This window comes from Dipodomys ordii, unplaced genomic scaffold, assembly GCF_000151885.1.
Source record: "Dipodomys ordii isolate 6190 unplaced genomic scaffold, Dord_2.0 Scaffold25, whole genome shotgun sequence".
Taxonomy (NCBI): domain Eukaryota; kingdom Metazoa; phylum Chordata; class Mammalia; order Rodentia; family Heteromyidae; genus Dipodomys; species Dipodomys ordii.
Window position 1 is genome coordinate 17,967,563 of NW_012267241.1, and position 19,286 is coordinate 17,986,848.

The window sequence follows — 19,286 nt, forward strand, 5'->3', positions numbered from 1 at the left end:
ATTTGTTAGAACTGACCCAACCATTGCCTCAGAGTTCAGAGCATCTGTCTGACTCTTAAAACTTTATCTACCTTTTAGAAATTGAAAGGTGTAGAAAGGAAGGAAGGGTGGGGTGAGGGAAGAGACAAAGACAGAAAGAAAGAACTATGGTCCTATAGCCCACCTGGGGCAGAAGAGACTAGATGTCTCCAATCTACCAAGCCACAGAAAGTCCTTTCCCGTAACTCATCCTTGTTAATGAGACAGGGTCATGAAGATCACCCAACCCTGTGATGTACAGGAAGCTTGCAAGAAAGGTTGACAGATCGTTAAAGAGATATACCAAAAATTGTGCATCTCCATTACTTGTCATTTTGGAGATCTGTATACACATTTGAAGGATATTGCCTTTTTTTCAGCCACTGTGAGTCTTTAAAATTCTTCCTTTGGAGCCTGATTCATTTCCAGGCATATCTTTCCTAAACCTTTGGGAAATTGCGAGCTACATTTCATTTTCTGAGCAAGCTGAGCTCCACAGCTCAGCTCGGGAGTGCACACCTTGTTGTGGGAAGAGGTGAGGCATGCTGATTTGAAGGGCAAGTAGAGGCCAATTTATTAGACTCTAGTTTATGGATCTAAGGTCACCACCTTTGGGAGAGACTCACCCTCCTAACATATGCCCTTGACCAGAAGGTCAACATAGAAAACTCTCTATTCTGAAAACAGAACCCTTCAGTTGAAAGCAAGAACTCAGCAGTGATTTAGAGAGAAGTCTGTTTCTCTTTTCAGGATTTCTAACTTGACATGTGGCGGTAGCACACTTCACAATTGATTACATTAGTCACATTACATTATACCATATCAGATGTGACATGATGCGTTGGGATTGTGAGCTGTGTATAAAGATGTACCAGCAACCAATAACCTCAGCCCATTCCTCACTTCACAGCTGAGCTGCCCACCTTCCAAGATACCTTTTGCTAATTCAGATGCACTATCACATTGTCTTATCAAGAGGAAACTCCATTAGTCCCCATTAGAACTTACTGGAGGCATTGGCAAGAAAAGACATAATTCCAGATCCTTCCTTAGCTCACATCTGTTTTGCTACCCTAGGTCCAGCCTAGAAGTTTGTCTCTCCCTCATATTTCAGGCAAGGAAGTTTTCCCTGTGACCAGGACATTATACATTTGAAGGCATGCAAATCCAACATTTCACCATTATTCCATGTTGTAAGAAACCCAGCTTTACAGTATGGAGGTTCCTGAAAAGACTTCACATAGAGCTCCCCTATGACCCAGCAATCCCACTTTTGGCCATTTACCCAAATATTTACAAACAAGACCACACTAAAGCTACCAGCACAACTATGTTTATTGCAGCATTATTTACCATAGCTAAGATATGGAACCAACCCAGATGCCCCTCAGTAGATGAATGGATCAAGAAAATGTGGTATATATACACAATGGAATTCTATGACTCCATCAGAAAGAATGACATTGCCCCATTTGTTAGGAAATGGAAAAACTTGGAAAAAAAATTCTATTAAGTGAAGTAAGCCAGGCCCAAAGAAACATAGGTCCCATGGTTTCCCTTATTTGCAATATCTAGTATATGTATGAGTCAAGCGGAAAAGGTCAGATAATGTGATGTCAGGAAAATGAACCCTTAGATATGTATTTTAATGTTTTTTTCTTTCATGCTTGTGCTTCTAATGCATTTATAAGATTATTTCTTTGTTGCTTTGTATGTCCCTCCCCCACAGTATAACCCCTGCTTTCACTATATTTGATGTCGGTATAATTTGTGGAGGAGATGGGGAAAAACAAGTCGTTTAAGGATACAGGTGGACCTGTTGCAACTATGAGAAGTACAAGTTGTCATGTCAAAAACGAACTTTACAACTTTGGTGAGGGGGGGGAGTGGGGGGGAGGCTGGGAAGGGTAAACAAAGGAGGAGGCTGCAATGCTTGATAAGAAATACTCATTATCTTGCCCATGTAATTGTAACCCCTCTGTACAGTATGTTCACAAAAAATAAAAATTAAAATTAAAAAAAAGAAACCCAGCTTTAGAAGAGACTTTGTCTGTTCTGGTCACCTGATTTTCAGTGTTCTGGTGTCTTTCTTTCTCCAGGGTTTTTCTTTGAGTTGGGAGGAGCCAGCTGCTATCAGGAGCCATGGCTGATAAGCCCCATATTCTGTATGTGTTTGTGTCTCCTTAACAGGCTGCTTTGTATTTGTTGTTTCACAGACTCAATTTGGTTTTCATCTAAGTATTTATTTAAACAAACAAACAAAAAACCTTCTAGAGTGACATATCATGATGATAGTAGATGCAAGATTAATTAGAATGTTTTCTCACAGGAGAGACCAAGAGAATGATACAATGATACTGTCTTCCCAAGAAATGTGAAGAAGAAGAAGAAGAAGAAGAGGAGGAGGAGGAGGAGGAGGAGGAGGAGAAGAAGAACAAGAACAAGAAGAACAAGAAGAAGAAAGAAGAAGAAGAAGAAGAAGAAGAAGAAGAAGAAGAAGAAGAAGAAGAAGAAGAAGAAGAAGAAGAAGAAGAAGAAGAAGAAGAAATGTGTCTAACCAGCCAACAGCATGTTAAGAATGAATCTAATTCAAAAATTATACTTGATTCTTACCCCAGGTTTTCTTCCACTTATCATTTTCAAATGAGTCAAAGAAGCTTCCAGAATCTTATCATGAAAAAAAATTCTAGTATCCCGGCTCCAACTTCATAGCTGGACAGGGAGAGATAGTGGATAAACTTCAACTATTATAATTTGATAATGTCCAAGACAACAATGAAAATTTTTGTCTTTCTTCCTTTCTTAGAAGATGAAAATCCTTCCAAGAACTTTTATTCCTTCCCTAATAGATTTCTCCTTGAACGTATGGGACATAATTATGTCACACAATTCTTTTCCATGAACTTTTGGCCCGAAGAATTTTCTATACCTCGACAAGGGTGATCGTCACAATGTTTATGACATTCCATTTGCCGTAGAAGCAAGCACTGAGAAATACGCTTTAGGCCTCAGAAATAAGAAACAGGAGAAGAACTGTGAGGATAAGGCCCAGCAGGGAAAATGTTCTTGGTGAGATTCAGCCTGGGCTGATATTCTTTATTGAGTTGGAAAGGGTCAAGACATAGATGTCTGCCATGCTGTTACCACACATTGTCAGCCATGACCAGGCTCTCTGTTAGATCTGAAGATGGACTGTGATCTCCCAAAGATGATACTTCTCCAAAAGACATATCCTCAGTGTCTAAACACATTTTTGCAATACATAAGATTGAACTTCCTCTTGGCCCATGAACTATATAACTCAGGGCTAGACATTGAAGTTTACTCCTAACTGCCCCCAAAGTGTTAGTCATTGACACTTCAGTATCAGTAACTTCCATCAAATACTTTTTTCCCCAATGTGTGGAGCACTAAGAGTCAATGGAAATATACATCTAGAACAGACTAATAAGAAAGCTTGGAGAAAACTAGGCAGTGAGAATACATCTTGTTGATGACACTAACTTCATTGTACCATACCTTGGTGGTGTTGTCCCAGCTCATGATAGGAGAAAACAACCTGGGTAAACTAGACTGAGATGTAGGAACCTCTGAGAAGATAAACAGCAATAACTAGAAGGAAGTCATGAATAAAGGAAAGGACATCAGGAGTGAAGTTATTCATTTGCCAAATACTTATTCAATACTTGCACTGAATGTTGTATTCTACTCAATAGTGGATGTGCAGTTTGGAACATACATGACAATAAGCAATTTGTTTTGCCCAGGTTGTCAATTGCCATACTGCAGGAGAAAAGAGGAAATGGATGATCCAAAAGGAGCAGAGAATATCCTGATGTCCATTCAAGTCAGAACAAGAAGAATCCAAAGGAAGCAACATCTAGTCCACAAGGGACTGAGCCGTGGGGGGAAAGTATAAACTTTATGACTTTGGTAAGGAATTGACACCAATAAACAGCAATTCAAAAAGGGCAAGGGCATTAGGTTAGAGCTGCAAGAATAGGACAATAACCCAAACACTGGGATGTAGAAACTAGATCTTCTACACAAAAAGAAATCTTTTTAGGAATAATTGAAGTATGTGGGCACAGTTGAGTGGGTATAAGACTGATATAGTGCTGGAGCAGAGCTAAACTCTATGCAGAGGTCATGCAGATCTAGAGGTTAATATTTCCAAAGTCAGGCCATTAGCGTCTGCCAGCCTCCCTTCTTCCCCTCCTTTCTTCCAGCTGAGAACTATTGTCATCCCTTAGATTAGCAGGATGCTAATCCTGCTAGTAGCCTCCTACTCCCCCTTGAGGCTGCTTCTAAGGAATCTAAGTTAAGCTTAAACAAGACATTTTGCTTCTCAGCATTACAGGAACTATGAACCAAGATGAGATACAATTACTGTAATTTAAAATTAAAGATGCATACATTGTGCATAAATTGACTTCATCTGAACAGAGTTAAGGTCGTTGTGGTAGTTTAACTGGACTTTTCTCTAAACCTTACAGAGCTATACTCATCCCAAGCATATCGTGTTTGATAAGGAAATACTCTGTTCTTTTATCCTAATAATTTGCTCCCCATGTAGGCATGTTAACAATGGCAAACTTCAGGCACTTGGTAATTTTCCTGCAGTACAATGCTGTAGAGTGTTCCACAAATGCTTAGTTCTCATCAATTTTAATTAACAACCTTGGCTGATTTGATCATTAGATTCTTGGAATTTCCCCACTCAAATACCAGCTCTTCATTTATAAGATAGAAGGGTATGGTTTCTCTCTTATAACCAGAGCAAATTGCTCCATCGCATACGAATAAATTCTCTTACTTCCCAGAACCGATGGTGAATTCACAAAGCTCCATAAAACTCATGCATGACTCGCTGCTGTAGCTGCATAATTAAAAGAAAACGAATATATTGACTAGTTCTCCACAGAATAGCATTCATAAGTCACTGCTGCATGGGAGATGCTTTTTGCTAAAAGAATTCTAGCAAATATAACTTTTATGATTCAAGAGGAAGAATGATGCCGGCTTGTCTGGTCCAATCCTCTTACACATCTCCAAAATGCTCCACTGGAGAATTTTTTTTTTCATTTAAGTCCCAAACTATCATCACAACCCTAAGGAAATAGTTGTCCAATGTACTGCTTTATCACTAAGCTATTGCTTTAGCCTTGTAACAACAACCCTCTGCCTCCCAAACCCAATCCATAGAAGTCTTATTTTTAGCAGTGACTAAAGGGCTCCATGCTCTAATTTATGCACACATATAAAATCAATAATTACTTAGTCGACCTTTTCATTCGTCTAAATTTGGCCTGGCATAATGGAAGCTGCCCGCACAGTTCCCATTGAGAATGATAAATAGGAGACAATAGTGCATCTCTATCTTCTCTCTGAGTCAGATGAAACCAGAGGCAGCCAGAAGCTCAGCCAGCCTTTGAACACCCAAACTTTGCTTTGAGGGAGATCCCATTCACATGTAAGAATCCTAGCCCTTTCCAAAAAGGAACAGTGACTTTGACTAGGCATCACCCTGGTTTTCGGTAGGATGTAGGCCTTCAGCATATTTATCTGTATGATTAGTAAGAATGGTTTTGCAATGAGTGTCAACAACAGCAAAGAGTGTAGTCCCCCAAATGGGCACAAGGCAAAAAGGGGCTCAGTCAGAAAGTTGCCTATGAGTCTCCCTGTGGAAGGTCTGGAAAGGAAATATCCACAGGTCCTGATAGGCTTCTAGAAACATTTCTCTAGGCCTAACTCTTCAAACTTCAGAGGTTTTCCTACCACTGTAGGCATTCTAGAAAGCACATTTCCTACTGAAGGAACAATAATTAAACCCTACTCTATTTTAAAGACTGAATTTCTAACCTTCAGGACAGCCCTTTTATTTTTTTCTGAACTTGTTTAAAAGAGAAACATTGAGATGACTGTAGTTTTCTCTTTCCCTTAGGATTATTTAAAATCATTAGCAAGTCTGCCATCTACAATAATTTACTATTATCTGGGCTGAGAGAACACCATTCCTTCTGTTAGTAACATTCTACATCTTCAGTTCTATGCCATGTTCCCATGGATTAAGACTCTAGGCATCTCTTTCAAATGGCTTGGCCAGCCAAAACAAGAATCCTTCCCATTGTGTACCACACTAAGTGCTGGAATTGTTAATTTACCCTCAGTAGCCACAACTTTATGAGTTATCCTAGATCACAGAAGAATTTTAGTAGAAGCTGGTGAGATATTGAAGTATATAATAATAATAATAATAATGTTACTACTACTACTAATATAATAATAATACTGTTTCTATTATATTAACTACTGTTTATTGAGCATTTGCTATGCATTTGCTATATGCTAAGTAATTTTAGTGTGCTTTATAGGGCCAGGCACAGTGGCTCATGCCAATAATCATAGCTACTTGGGCGGTACAGATCAGGAGAATCAAGATTTGAGGCCAGATAAATAAAAAGGGAGAGACCTAGTCTCAAACAAGCTGACCATGACAGTGTATGCCTATAAAGCCATCTACATGGGAGGTATAGGTAGGAGGACTAAAAAAAAAATCCAAATCCAAGCCTGTGTTAAAAGCTCAAAACTCTCTGAAAAACTAATCTAAAGCCAAAGGACAGGGCGTTTGGCTCTAATGGAAGGTAGACCACCTGCCAGCAAGTAAGAGGCTCTGAGTTCAAAATCCAGTACTACCAAAACACAAAATCCCAGGGCTTTGTATCCAACTAATTCATTGAATCTTTATATTATTTCTATTTCTTTTATTTTTTTCAAAATATCTAAGAGCATGACCTTGCCCAAGGTCACAGAGATAATGCATAGTAGAACTCAGCTTACTACCTAAGCAATCCAATTCCAGAACCCATTTTCATCAAGTAAGCCCTCACTATTTTAGAACTTTACAATCACCGTCTGATTTGTGCATTGTTTTAACACGCTCTGGCCTCTGAACCAGGTCTTCTACCCACCATGCTATATAAACCTCTTTAAATTCTCTGCCTCATATTACAGTACTTCTTTAAAAGATTTCAACAAAGGCTCAGCGAGAAGGACCTCTTACATACCAGCCATTCTGTAACACCGGTGCCTGTGTTTACCAAGCACTTTTTAGGAAAGCTCAGTATTCCTCAGCACGGATGCCTAGCATGCAAAAACCACCGAGCACATCCCTGATTACCGACACAAGGGAGTGGGGAGGGAAAGATCACAGGGCCTGGAAGCCAGGAGGGGAGGGAAAAGAAGGCTGAGTAGAGGCTTTGGAACACAAAAGCCCCAGACTCTCAGGGGTTTGGTGGCCAGCTGCTCACATCTTTGCATAAAACATGGGCACAGGGGCTGTAAGGGGATGCAGAAAGGATGGCTCCCGGGGACAGCCAGCAAATTGGAGGATGTGCCTTGGTGAGGAGCGGAGTTCAGAAAAAAGGAGAAAAAGAAGGCTTTTCTCTCAAACGTGCCTAAGAAATGCATATTGCACCTAGCTAAGGGGAAAACCAGAACAATTCATGTCTAAGACAACTGAGTATGTTGCTTTAAATTCTCCTGGCAACATCTAACATCCTCACTAACACAGAGGGGAATCTAGCCACCTGTCAACCCCAAGACACACTACCGACTGTTCAGGGAGATATCCTAGACAGGAAGGAGCCTGCCACAATAATTACAGCACACTGTGATGGCCTTAAACAGTACCATACTCAGTGCATTATCTAAGCCTTTTTGTCAGCCCCTCTGAAAGCCATCAGCTAACTGGGCATGCTTTGCTGGCCAAAGAAACTGATGTTTGGCTTTGGGTGATTTGTAGAATCTGAATTCTCATTATTCTGAAAGTATTACAGTCCACAATTGAAAACCTCTAAGGAAGGAATGCCAGGTGCCAGAAATGGCAGAGACATCTAGGGGCACTAAGATTGTTTAATTACACTAGATTTTTAATGGATTCACTCAATTTGAAGAATTTGAAATTATTTTGCAATTATTTGGGTGAAAAGCAAAATCTTACTTTTATGCATCAAAAGAAGTTAGATTAAGAAATTTAAAATTATTTACATTATCAGGGCTTGGTGTGATCGTGTATGCCTTTAAGCCTAGTTATTCAAGAGGTAGTTTTAGAAGGAGTAGGGTTCAAGGTTGTCACAGGCAAAAGCAGGAGACATTATTTGAAACATAGCTAAAACCAAAAAAAGCCTGCAAGCATGACAAGTAAGAATCAAAGTTCAAACCCCAAGTACTGTTAAAAAATATTTACAGTATAATGAAAATAGAACTGATAAGAATAAAGCATGTGAGTTCATACAATGAATAACCAGATCAGTGGAGATGACTAAAGAAGATAAGGCCTCATCCTATTTCTCAGGAAAATATGGTTATAGGAAAAACAGACATTTCATTCTGGGATATTCCTACTCAGACAGAAGATAAGGTAACATAATCAGTATAATTGGGCAATCCAAGAGGTTGACTTAAGGGAAAAAAATGGTAAAATAATCAAATATGTATAGCTTGGTTAAGTAGTGACTTACAGGGGATATAATTATTTCAAACTGTGGAGGTATGAACACTAAGAATATAGGGGATTACTTACTCTAATGTATGGAAATAGATGATTAGAAATAAGGAAATTTGAAGATTTAAAATAGCCTGGAAATTGAGGAATCCTTCATATGGGGAAGCCTGGCCAGTTCGTGATTAAAGTCCCAGAGGGATGTGGTAAAGTTACATCCACGGAGACTTAAACGGCGCTCTTCTAAATGCTCTAAGGATAGAGCAATCAGGGCCTGATGTTACCCAGAAAGGTCAGAAGCATCTGTGGGTCCGAATCATGATTGCACATCAGAATGAAGATGGACACATGGAGATTCTGTATCAATCTGTTTTGGAGGTTTTTTGAAAGTTGGAATTCATCGGTTCAAAAAGCTCTTTGGGACTACCCAACTGGACAATCAACAGTTTCAGGCATTTCACAGCCTTATAGAGACTAGGACAAACAATATGAGCTCCATATTCTCCCCAGCTCTTCCTAGAAATGCTCCATAAAATAACACCAGACATGTCAGCCCAGTTATTGGTCTCATTAGCCAGAGTGTCAGGACAAGGTATTGATGAGATCCAGGCAAAGCAAATACTATAGTGCTAACACATGCTCAGATTGAAAATTGTAGCTTTCACTAGAATATATCTGTAAAGTAATGAGTTTCCCCAAAAAGTACACTTCAGGGAAACGCTATTGAAGAGACCAAAACAATAACTTAAGCTTTTAAAGAAATAGAATTAATTTTGCTTTCCTTGCTACTAGCTTTTTTTTTTCATTTTGCCTTGCTTGCTACTTATTATTTTTTATTTCTAAGTTCAATTAGAATTTTAAAAACCACAGAAGCATCTAGAAACTACAGGTTCTGTATTAGAGAAGAGATAAACACCCAGAGAAGAGCCCTTAGAAATCAGCATTTAAGTTCCCTTAAATTTTTGGCCAAATATGAATCTGTCCACTGACCACATTTCTCTTTGTGATATCTAGCAAAGAAGAACTACTGGGAGTTGTTTACAACAACGATTGTAAACTGTTTGAAGATTCACAGGACTGGAGAAACTGACGTTCTAATCAACAAGAAACAACAGAATTCTAAGATTCCCCAAGCACTCAATAATACAAAAAAAAAAAAGTCACATCTTAATGGTAATTTTAGAGTCCTTTACCAAAGCCTCATCAGGACCTGGCTCTGCTCACCTTTACAAAGTACAAAATTCAGCATTCTTCCAGAAAGAGGAAAAAAAATCCTCATTTTCAATTCTAATAACTCAATGTCTACCCCAAATTAGAATTACTAGATATGCAAAAAAAGTAGGAAAATGTGACTCAATGCAAAGCCAAGAGAACATATTCTAATATAAACAGATTAAGAGGTTGTATAGAAAATCATTAGAATTATAAGAAATTATTTTAGAACAGCTATTATAAATATGACAAATAATTAGATGTTGGAAATGGAGGGGGCACCTAGTAAAGATGTAAAACTATAGAGCACCAGAAATACTTTCTAATTTAGAATGCAAAGATGATAAAAAAAGGACAAAGAACATATAGGAAGAGCAAAAACGAAAAGCAAAATGATAAAAACATAGTGATATTAGTAACTTATATTACTAATATCTGAATAAAATGAAAAACTGAATAAACTGAAAAGCAGAGATTATCAGATTACATGAAAGGACTCAAGTGTTAACCCAGTATGGTAGCTCACACCTATAATACTAACTTACTATTCTAGAGGCTGAGCTCTGAATATGGGGGGTTGAAACCCACTGAGGCAAAGTTCATGAAACTCTTATCTCTAACCGGCAAAAAAGAGAGAATTGGATATGTGACTCAAGTGCTAGGGTACCAACCATGAGCAAATAAAAACTAAGTCCCTGAGTTCAAGCCCCAGAACTAGCACACACACACAAACACAGATATGTAGTTTTAAATACATAATAGTAACGGTAAGATGATAGAACAAATGTATTGTACAAACACTAAACATAATAAGTTATGAAAATCACTGAATAAGTACCTATAAGTTCAAGGCAAGACTCCTTCAAGACAAGGCAGAGATGAACAGGGATATTTTACAATGATAAAAGGCTCAACTTGTGAAGAAAATTGCTAAATGTACATGCACATTATAACAGAGCTCCAAAACACTTGAAGCAAAACTGTTAGAAATAAGAAATAGATAAATCCACATTGTAGATGAAATTTTAACACTCAGTAATTGACAAAAAATGTAGACAAAAGTCAGTAAGATCAAAGACTTAGAAAAAACGTGAAAATGTCCCTAGTTGAATCTACTGTTGCATTTGTAGACTCATCTTTGAAAAGCATTAACTTACTTCATCTCTCTTTGAGGAGAACCATAGCAAAATCATTCAGCCAACCATCTCTAGTTTTTCTTTTTATTTAATTAGGAGGATGAATCTAGACTCTCTTCATGTATTGTATCTGATAGCTAACCTGAAAATTCTTTCTTCTAGCTGAAACTGCATGATTCTGTCAGAATCCATTCTCTTCCCTGTAGGGTAATACAAAATAGACTCTTAGAACCGAAGAGGTTTTAAACATCACATAGTTCAAATGCTCCATTTTACAGAAGAGATTTTACTGATTCTTTGTGGTCCAGTTCAAATGGCATCCACATTTAAGGATAAGGAAAGGTTGAGTGGCTTGACCAAGATCACACAGCCAAACAAGTAGTAGCAGCTGGCTTCTTACCTAATTCTAAAGCCTACACTGTCCCATAGGAGACTTGGTAAATGCTTACTGAATTGGACTAGCAACTGCAAAAAAAAATCAAGTTCCAAAGATGTGACTATTCTGATAGAAATGGTTGTTCATGGATGGAGCCAACACTAAGACCCAGATCTTCTGAGTTCTAACACTTTTCTCTCTGCCACATGGTCAGACAGAAAGCCAAGTGAAATACAGAATTCTTCCACTTAATTTCTTCCCATCTAACATCTAGGTTTTTTTAATCTAATATCTTACAGCTATGTTGTGAATCAAATAAATCCACTCTGAAGTGCAAAAAAAAATACACTTCCCAATTGTCTATTTTAATCTCATTGCAACTAAAATCAAACCAATGACTTGGAATGACCAAGGGAGCTCTCCTTGCCAAACGTTAATAATGCTCACTGTGGCTTTTCAACATCAATCAAATACAATTTATGATTCAACAGTCAGAACTGTATTTAGATGCAACAGTTTTATTGTCCTGCCGTCACCATCTTCACCTTGTTGTCAAATCTCCATTTCTAGCTCCCTTACACTAGCAAAGCCACAGCTTTCTAGGCAGTTTCAACTATTAAATACTCAGCTTGCAATAACTCAATGTTATAATATCTTTTCCAATTTGATTTTTTTTCAACTTATTTTGGAACAGCTAGTCAGCGATATATAGACTATATGATTATATAGTGTAATTACTTTTCATTTGACCCAACTGTAGAGGAGATATGGGGGGAGGGGAGCATAATCTACTCTGAAACACCTCAAACTCTTTCCCTTTCTAGACCTCTAGCCCTTCCAGTGTGCCCAGACAAGGTGCAGGATAGAAGACAGAACAGATACTCTTTCCAGCAGTTGGCTGACTTCTGAGATGGTCTTCCTCTGTCATTCTGTTGTCATCTGTGCAATTCTCTCTGATGTGTGGGTGCTGCCATGGTTTTATTTTTTATTTTCTAGTCCTGAGGCTTAAACTCTGAGTCTGGGAGCTGTCCCTGAACTTCTTTTGCTCAAGGCTAATGTTCTTCATTGGAGCCACAGCGCCACTTCTGGCTTTTTCTTGAGTAATTTATTGGAGATAAAAGTCTCGTGGGTTTTCTTGCTAAGACTGGCTTTGAATTGTGATCCTCAGATCTCAGCCTCCTGAGTAGGCATGAGCCACTGGCTGATGCTCATTATTTTCTTGAGACTTGTCACCAGTAAGCTAAATTTGCTCTTAGAGATGTGGCAGTCAGAGCTTTCTGCAATACACAGGGCTGTGCTGGTGGTGTTACTGCATCCTGATTTTTAATCCTTTAGGTAAACGCCCAGAAGTGGAATTTTTGGATCATAGAGTAGTTCTATGTTTAATTTTTTGAGGCACCACATTTTCCCTTATATGTGGAAGCTAGATTTACTCACAAAGTCATAAGCAAATACACTGGATGCTATGCAAGTGTATACAAATTTATTAGCTGAAATATGGTAGATTCAAGGGAGATCTCAAATAGTGTAATTCCTTGGAAATCCAAAAATCAAAGTTCAGCAAAATAAAACACCAAGGCAGTGGGTACGCAAAAGGGAGTGAAGCGGCCCAGATGCTGGTGGCTCACACCTGTAATCCTAGCTACTCAGGAGGCTGAGATTCAGGAGGCTGAGATCTGAGTATCATGGTTCAGAGCCAGCCCAGGAAGAAAGTCCTCATGAGACTCTTCTCTCCAATTAATCACAGAAAAAGCCAGAAGTGGAGCTGTGGCTCAAGTGGTAGAGGAACCCAGGAACAGTACCCAGACCCAGAGTTAAAGCCCCAGTATCTGCGGTTGGGACTGGTAGGGGAAGAGGAGATGAGATCAAGGGGAAAGGAGTAGAAGAATGAAGAGGAGAAGAGGGGAGAAATGAAGACAAGAATGCAATGTATACATTACAAAATTAAGAATCGTAAGGGAAGGGGTGGGTAGCGGAGGGATAGGGAGAATGTTGAAAGGATAATATTGATCAAGATATATTGTATTCATAACCTGCTTTGTTAAATGGCAACTCCTTTGGAAAACTACTTAAAATAATTTTTAAAAAGAAATTATGCAATTTTAATTCTGCCAGTTACGATCTGGATCTGAAGTATCTCCAAAAGGCAAAGTACTAAAGGCTTGATTATCAGCCTCGGGTGTGATTGGGAGCTGGCTTAAGAGGTAGAAGGAAGAGGACTCACCAGGGTATGTTCTTGAAGAAGTTTCTCTGTGTGTGTCTCTCTCTGTTTTTCTCTGTCCCTCTGCCTAGCTCTCTTCCTCTCTCCTTCCAGGGTTCTATGAAGCAAGAAGATGTTCCTGGACACAGACTCCTGCTCTGATGTTCCGACTCACCACAAGTCCAAAACCAACAGTGCAGAGTCATTACGGATTGAAATGTTTGAAGTCATGAGCCAAAATCAATCTTTCCTCCTCTTAGGCTGTTTATCTCAGACATTGTTTCACAATAACAAAGCTAGCACAGTCTCTCCTCCAACTTTGCTCTGTGCTGTTTGTATAATCACTTGGTCTCTAGGAACCCTGGTGTTCTCATCTGCAAAATGGAAATAATTCACATGCTTAATTGGGACTCAAATGAAGTAATGCGTGCATCTCCTTAAACAAAGGATAATTACCATAAGTTATCAGTAAATATTAGCTCCTGCTGCCATTTCTACTATCAAGGTGGCTGAGATTAGAGCTTTTTACAGTGACTTTTAAAGGTGAGGCCAAAAGAAGAAAAGGAATCAAGAGAAATGGGGAACTGGTAAGAAGAGAGATTGAGGTCAAGAAAGGAGACACCAAAATAAAAGTTGCAAGTGGTGTCTGTTTCATGAAAGTAGCCTTTTGCAGGAGATATTTCTTGTCTAATCACTGGGCAAACCCTGTTAACCATTGTATTGAGAATAGACCCAAGGATGGATCATCATGTGATGATCAAATAGGTTGGACAGACATCATTTCTTACTATGAATGCCTGAGAAAACTCCCCAAATCTGTACCCTCCCAGATAAGAAGAGCATTTCTCCAGTGAGTTGAGAGGAAATAGCTTCTCTTCTCAACTAGAATTCTTCAAGTCCATTTGTCCTGACCTTGATCAAAGTTTTACTTCTGCGGATTGGGAAATTGCTATACAGTGTGTGATAGAATTTACTCTATGAGAAAAATTCTCAGGGCAGCCACCCAGAGGACACTGATTATAAAGTACTCATGTGGCAGAGCCGACAATTCCCACATCCAGATGTCAAAAGCTGGTTAATTAAGATTAAGTCATATTTGCTTTAGCAAGTCCAGTCAATCCAATTCTTGTATGGTTCCTATCCCATTGTTCATTTCCACAGAAATATCTTTGTCTCTGAGCAACTGCTCGAAGTAGCAGAAGGATCCAGAATTTCACAACACTGTTGCTCAAGTAACAGTAAAGAGTAGCTTATTTATTTGAAAAAAAGAGAAAGAAGAATTAGGTTATCTTATCTTCAAGCTCTCATTGTGAAATGCAAAGCCTATGCCACAAATTTTCAGATCATCCAAATGGTAAAGCTAAATGTTTGCACTGAACCAGAGAGGGTATAAAGAAGGACGAAAAACTCCAGGCCAAATCTCACTGGTAACATTTACTAGATCATTTGGGTAATTCAGTCCATGTTGACTCAGAAGGAAATCTTTGCCACTGAGTCAGTCATAACCACTCTGCTGATACCTCCATTTCTCCCTTTGCTTCTTTTTAATAAGAAGTGTCTGAAACCAGCGCTGTATCGTCTGCAAATTAAGATGATTTTTTTTGGCAACTATAAACTTCAAACTGAAAAAGATATTCAAAAACCTATGGTAAAGGAGGCAATAACTGTTTTATCTTTTTCTATAAAAACTGATGTGTTGGAGGGAAAAATAAAGAAACCCCAGGTATACACACTGCTTTTGTAAGTTCAGTACACAACCTCTGTGATCTACCTACAACAAAGTTAAGACTGTTGAGTATGGATAACGATAAAATTCTAAACAGAGCTCAGAGAGAAACCAAAACCATCTGAAAAAGTGATTTTTAATGGGATTTATTAGCAAGGCCATCCTTGGGAATTATAGTGACATACATATAAGAGTTTTTCAAAGGCAAATTACACTATGTTGGGCATTATTCTACCTCAATTTAAAGGTAAAAGGCAAAAAACCAAAGGTCATCAGCCCAAGAGCATATTAATTTATATCTAATGTAGGGTTTTTTCCACACATGAACAAGTCCAAAGGGGAAAAAGTTATAGCTCCCACAAGAAACTTCTGGCAATAAACTCATATAATTTACAACATAAAAGGACATTTCTGTGCCCAGGAATTGTGGCTGATCAGCAATGTAAAAATGAATCTAGGCAACTCATTTGATGAAAAGTCTTCTTAAAAACCTTTTGCCAACCAGATGCTTCCCATAACCCATTTGGCCACACATCATAGGATGGATACTCTAATAGAAAGACAACTGCACGAACTTCAAGTATAAGAGGTTAAATGAAAGGGCAGGCTCCATTTTCTTCAGAAGCTCCAGAAGCAATTTTCATTTGCCCATGCCATCCAAATTCTCTAGCCCATCTTAGGTTTAGGACAGCCCTGAACAGTTTCATTGTCTTATGTTTCCAAAGGGAAAAAGTGCCTACTGTCCTATTTCATAATAATTGGAAGAAGAAATGTAGGTGGGAGCACAATTAATTTTGGAGTTTGATAAATTATTTACCAATTAAGGAGATGAGTAGAGGGAGGGGAGGGCTACGTAACTTTGATATAAATGTTCCTCTTGTTGTATTATTTATGCACATGAAATTGTTGCTTTTATTAACTAACAGGTTAATCACTTGAATGGGATGCTTTGCATGCTTTCCAATTCCATACACCAGCAAATTGGCTAATTTTATGTTAGGAAAAATAACTGGGCAATTTTTCTACTACTTATCTGTGTGGTGCAGTTTAAGAACATTTTATAATATGAAAAACAAGGCTCTGGTGGCACAAAGCCATTCTGTTTAGTGGCAAGAGAAAATATGGATTCCATAGGATTCTGGTTTAAGAATTTACAAAAATTACTACTGTCTTCTGATCTCCAATTGACAACATGAAAGTTTATATTATATATTATCAAAGCACAGACTTCACAAGTAGCAAAGATGACTGGAAGTCTGAAGCTGTCATTCAGTGGGAAAGTGCTTGCCTAGCATGCATGTGGTTCAGGGTTCAATCCCCAATGCCAAGATAAAGAGAAGGAGGAAGGGAAGGGAATGGAAAGGAAAAACAAAGAGGCACAATGTCAAGTGAGGGGTTTGAGTTTGGGGGAGTAACATATTCCTTATTTGGGTGTGTTACTCCAGCTCATTCAGTGAGTGACAGATGACCCTGCCAGTTTTGAATGGGGTTTAGACCTGGACTTTGCAACAGGCCCAGGCTGCTGTATGAACTGCTCCAACACTTGGGTCATGAGATCCAAGATGTCCAAAGGTACTTGAAGCGTCATTAACAAATAGGGAGCCTATGGCATGTGTCTATAGATAAACCAGACTATAGACATTTAAAGTTTGGGGAGCAAAGCCATCAATCTTTGCAGATAATTGCTCTCTTTTTGAGAAATGGCTTTTGACCTACTACAAGGTCTTAGTAGAAACTTGTTGCTTTACCACAAATCACTAGGTTACTATGCAACTTGGGCTTCCCATCACAAACTGGGCATTATCTGACTTACGAAGTCATAAAATTGCATCTACACAACAGTACTCCCCCCATCAAATGGAGATGGTATATACATGATCAGGCCTGAATAGGCCTTGAGGACATACTTAAGTCATACAAAGAAATCATTTAAATGCCCATGGTCCATGGCCCTAGGCCACTGGTCCCTACTCTTGGTTCAGTCCCTGCTCCCTTCCCATTTATATCTATGGCCTCATGGTAGCTCCCTGTAATTAGTTGGAAGATGAGAAAATGCAGGCCTGGTTTATAGGTTATTTATTATTATATGCAGGAACCATCTGAAAGTAGATAGCTATTGTACTACAACCCCTTTCTGGCATTTCTGGAGGGCAGTGGTGAAATGAAATTATACTGGAGAGCAACTGGTGACTTAAAAAAGACACCAGTTTACACTCTTTACATGAAAGGACACATGTATTATACTGACTCATTGGCTATAGCCAAGAGTTTAGCTGGAAAATTGGGGACTAGAATGAAACATGATTAGAGAATTGGTGACAGGGAAGAGATGGGTGGATATAGCTCTTTCAATAGTCAAAGAATGGAAAGATATTTGTGTCCCAGATGAATGCTCACCAAAAATGTCCTCAGCAGACAAAGACTTTAACAATCAAGTAGATGCAATGATTTACTAATGTGAATTAATCATCTTCCTTCCTGACTATGCCTGTGATTGGCTAATGGATTCATGAACAAATCTAAATCTTCCCTTCTTGGAAGTAGGGATGGTGGTTATACATAGACTTAGCAATATAGACTTCTTCTCACCCAGGTTGATCTTGCTGTAGCCACTTCTGGATACTCTATCTGCCACCTTCCCTGGTATGATTGGTGAGTTACCCTGATGGCCAGTTGGTTATATGGACTATTTCCATCATTTACTAGTAGTGGAATGAGCAGTCACAATATGAGTTTTCCTCCCCTGCATACAAGAACACTTCTGTCAAAATGCCATCCACAGCCTTACCCACCATTATAGCATTCCATGTAGCACAGCGCTGGTCAAAGAACTGACTTCACAACAAATGAAGCACAGCAAGGGACCCATGCTCAAACCATTTGCTGGCCTTTCCGTGTTTTCTGACATCTGTTATAGATCTGGTTTATTAAACTGAGAACTGGCCTTTTGAAGACTCAGTTGTAGTGCCAGGTAGGTGACAAAACCTTGCCAGGCTCAGGATCAGGTTCTCCTGAAGCTTCTTTATAATATGAATCAACATCCAATACATGTAGCTGTTGGTGCTGCTTCTTCCATAGCCAGGAAAGCAAAGACCTTGATTCATGGGGCAGGAATCAGGAAGGATATGGAATGATAGCACACACTATTATCCAAAAGTTTTGCTTTCTCTTCCCACTACCTTATATTTACTAGTTTAGAGGTCTGTTATTTTTCATTCTTCACACTTAACAATTCATAACATATCCACAAAGTACTTTAAGATATAGACAGTGAGACCCAGAATTTAGAGCTGAGAATCCTAGCTCCATGGCCCCTTCTGGTCCAACACAGCAGCACTTGTCTTGAAGTAGTGCTGCTTAGGGTTGTTTACATGGTAGGGAACAAGCTACCATGAGATTAAACAATGAACCCATTAATCTAGGACTTTATGACTTTAAACTATAACATTTTAGTATTGGAAAGTTTATATCCTAAGATTTTGCTTATAGAATATCAAAGAGAGGGGTAACATCTTCAGGGATTTTATGTCCTCTTCTGAGAAAGAGACAATGGTATTTTTACATATGGGCTATTTGTATCATATTAGGCCCTGCTATCATCTTTATTTGAAGATTACATGTAGTTTAAGGAGATGCAGATGGGTGCCAAGTTGATATGGGGTGATCTTGTGATGGCTGATTTTACATGTCAACTTGACTTGATATTTGGTTAAACGTTATTCTAAGTATGTACATGAAATTGTTTGAACTGTTCCTGAATGAAAGTAGCATTTGAGTGACTGGATTGACTAAATAAAGCAGGTCCTCTCCTTGGTGTGGGTGAGCATCATCTAATCTATTGATTAGTTGCCTAAATTTCTCTTTCTCCCTGTCTCTATCTCTGTCCATCTTACTGTCTCTGTCTCTCTCCTCTCCTCTCCTCCCCCTCCCTCCCTTCCTCCTTCCCTTCCTTCCTTTCTCTCCTTTCTTCCTTCCCTTTCTCCTTCCCTCACTGTCTACCTATGTCAGCCCTGGGACACTGGTCCTCTACTCTTTGGATTTAGCCTGAACTTGTGTCATTGGTGTTCTTGAGTCTCTATCTTGTTAATCAAAGATTATGTATGGGACTTCTCAGC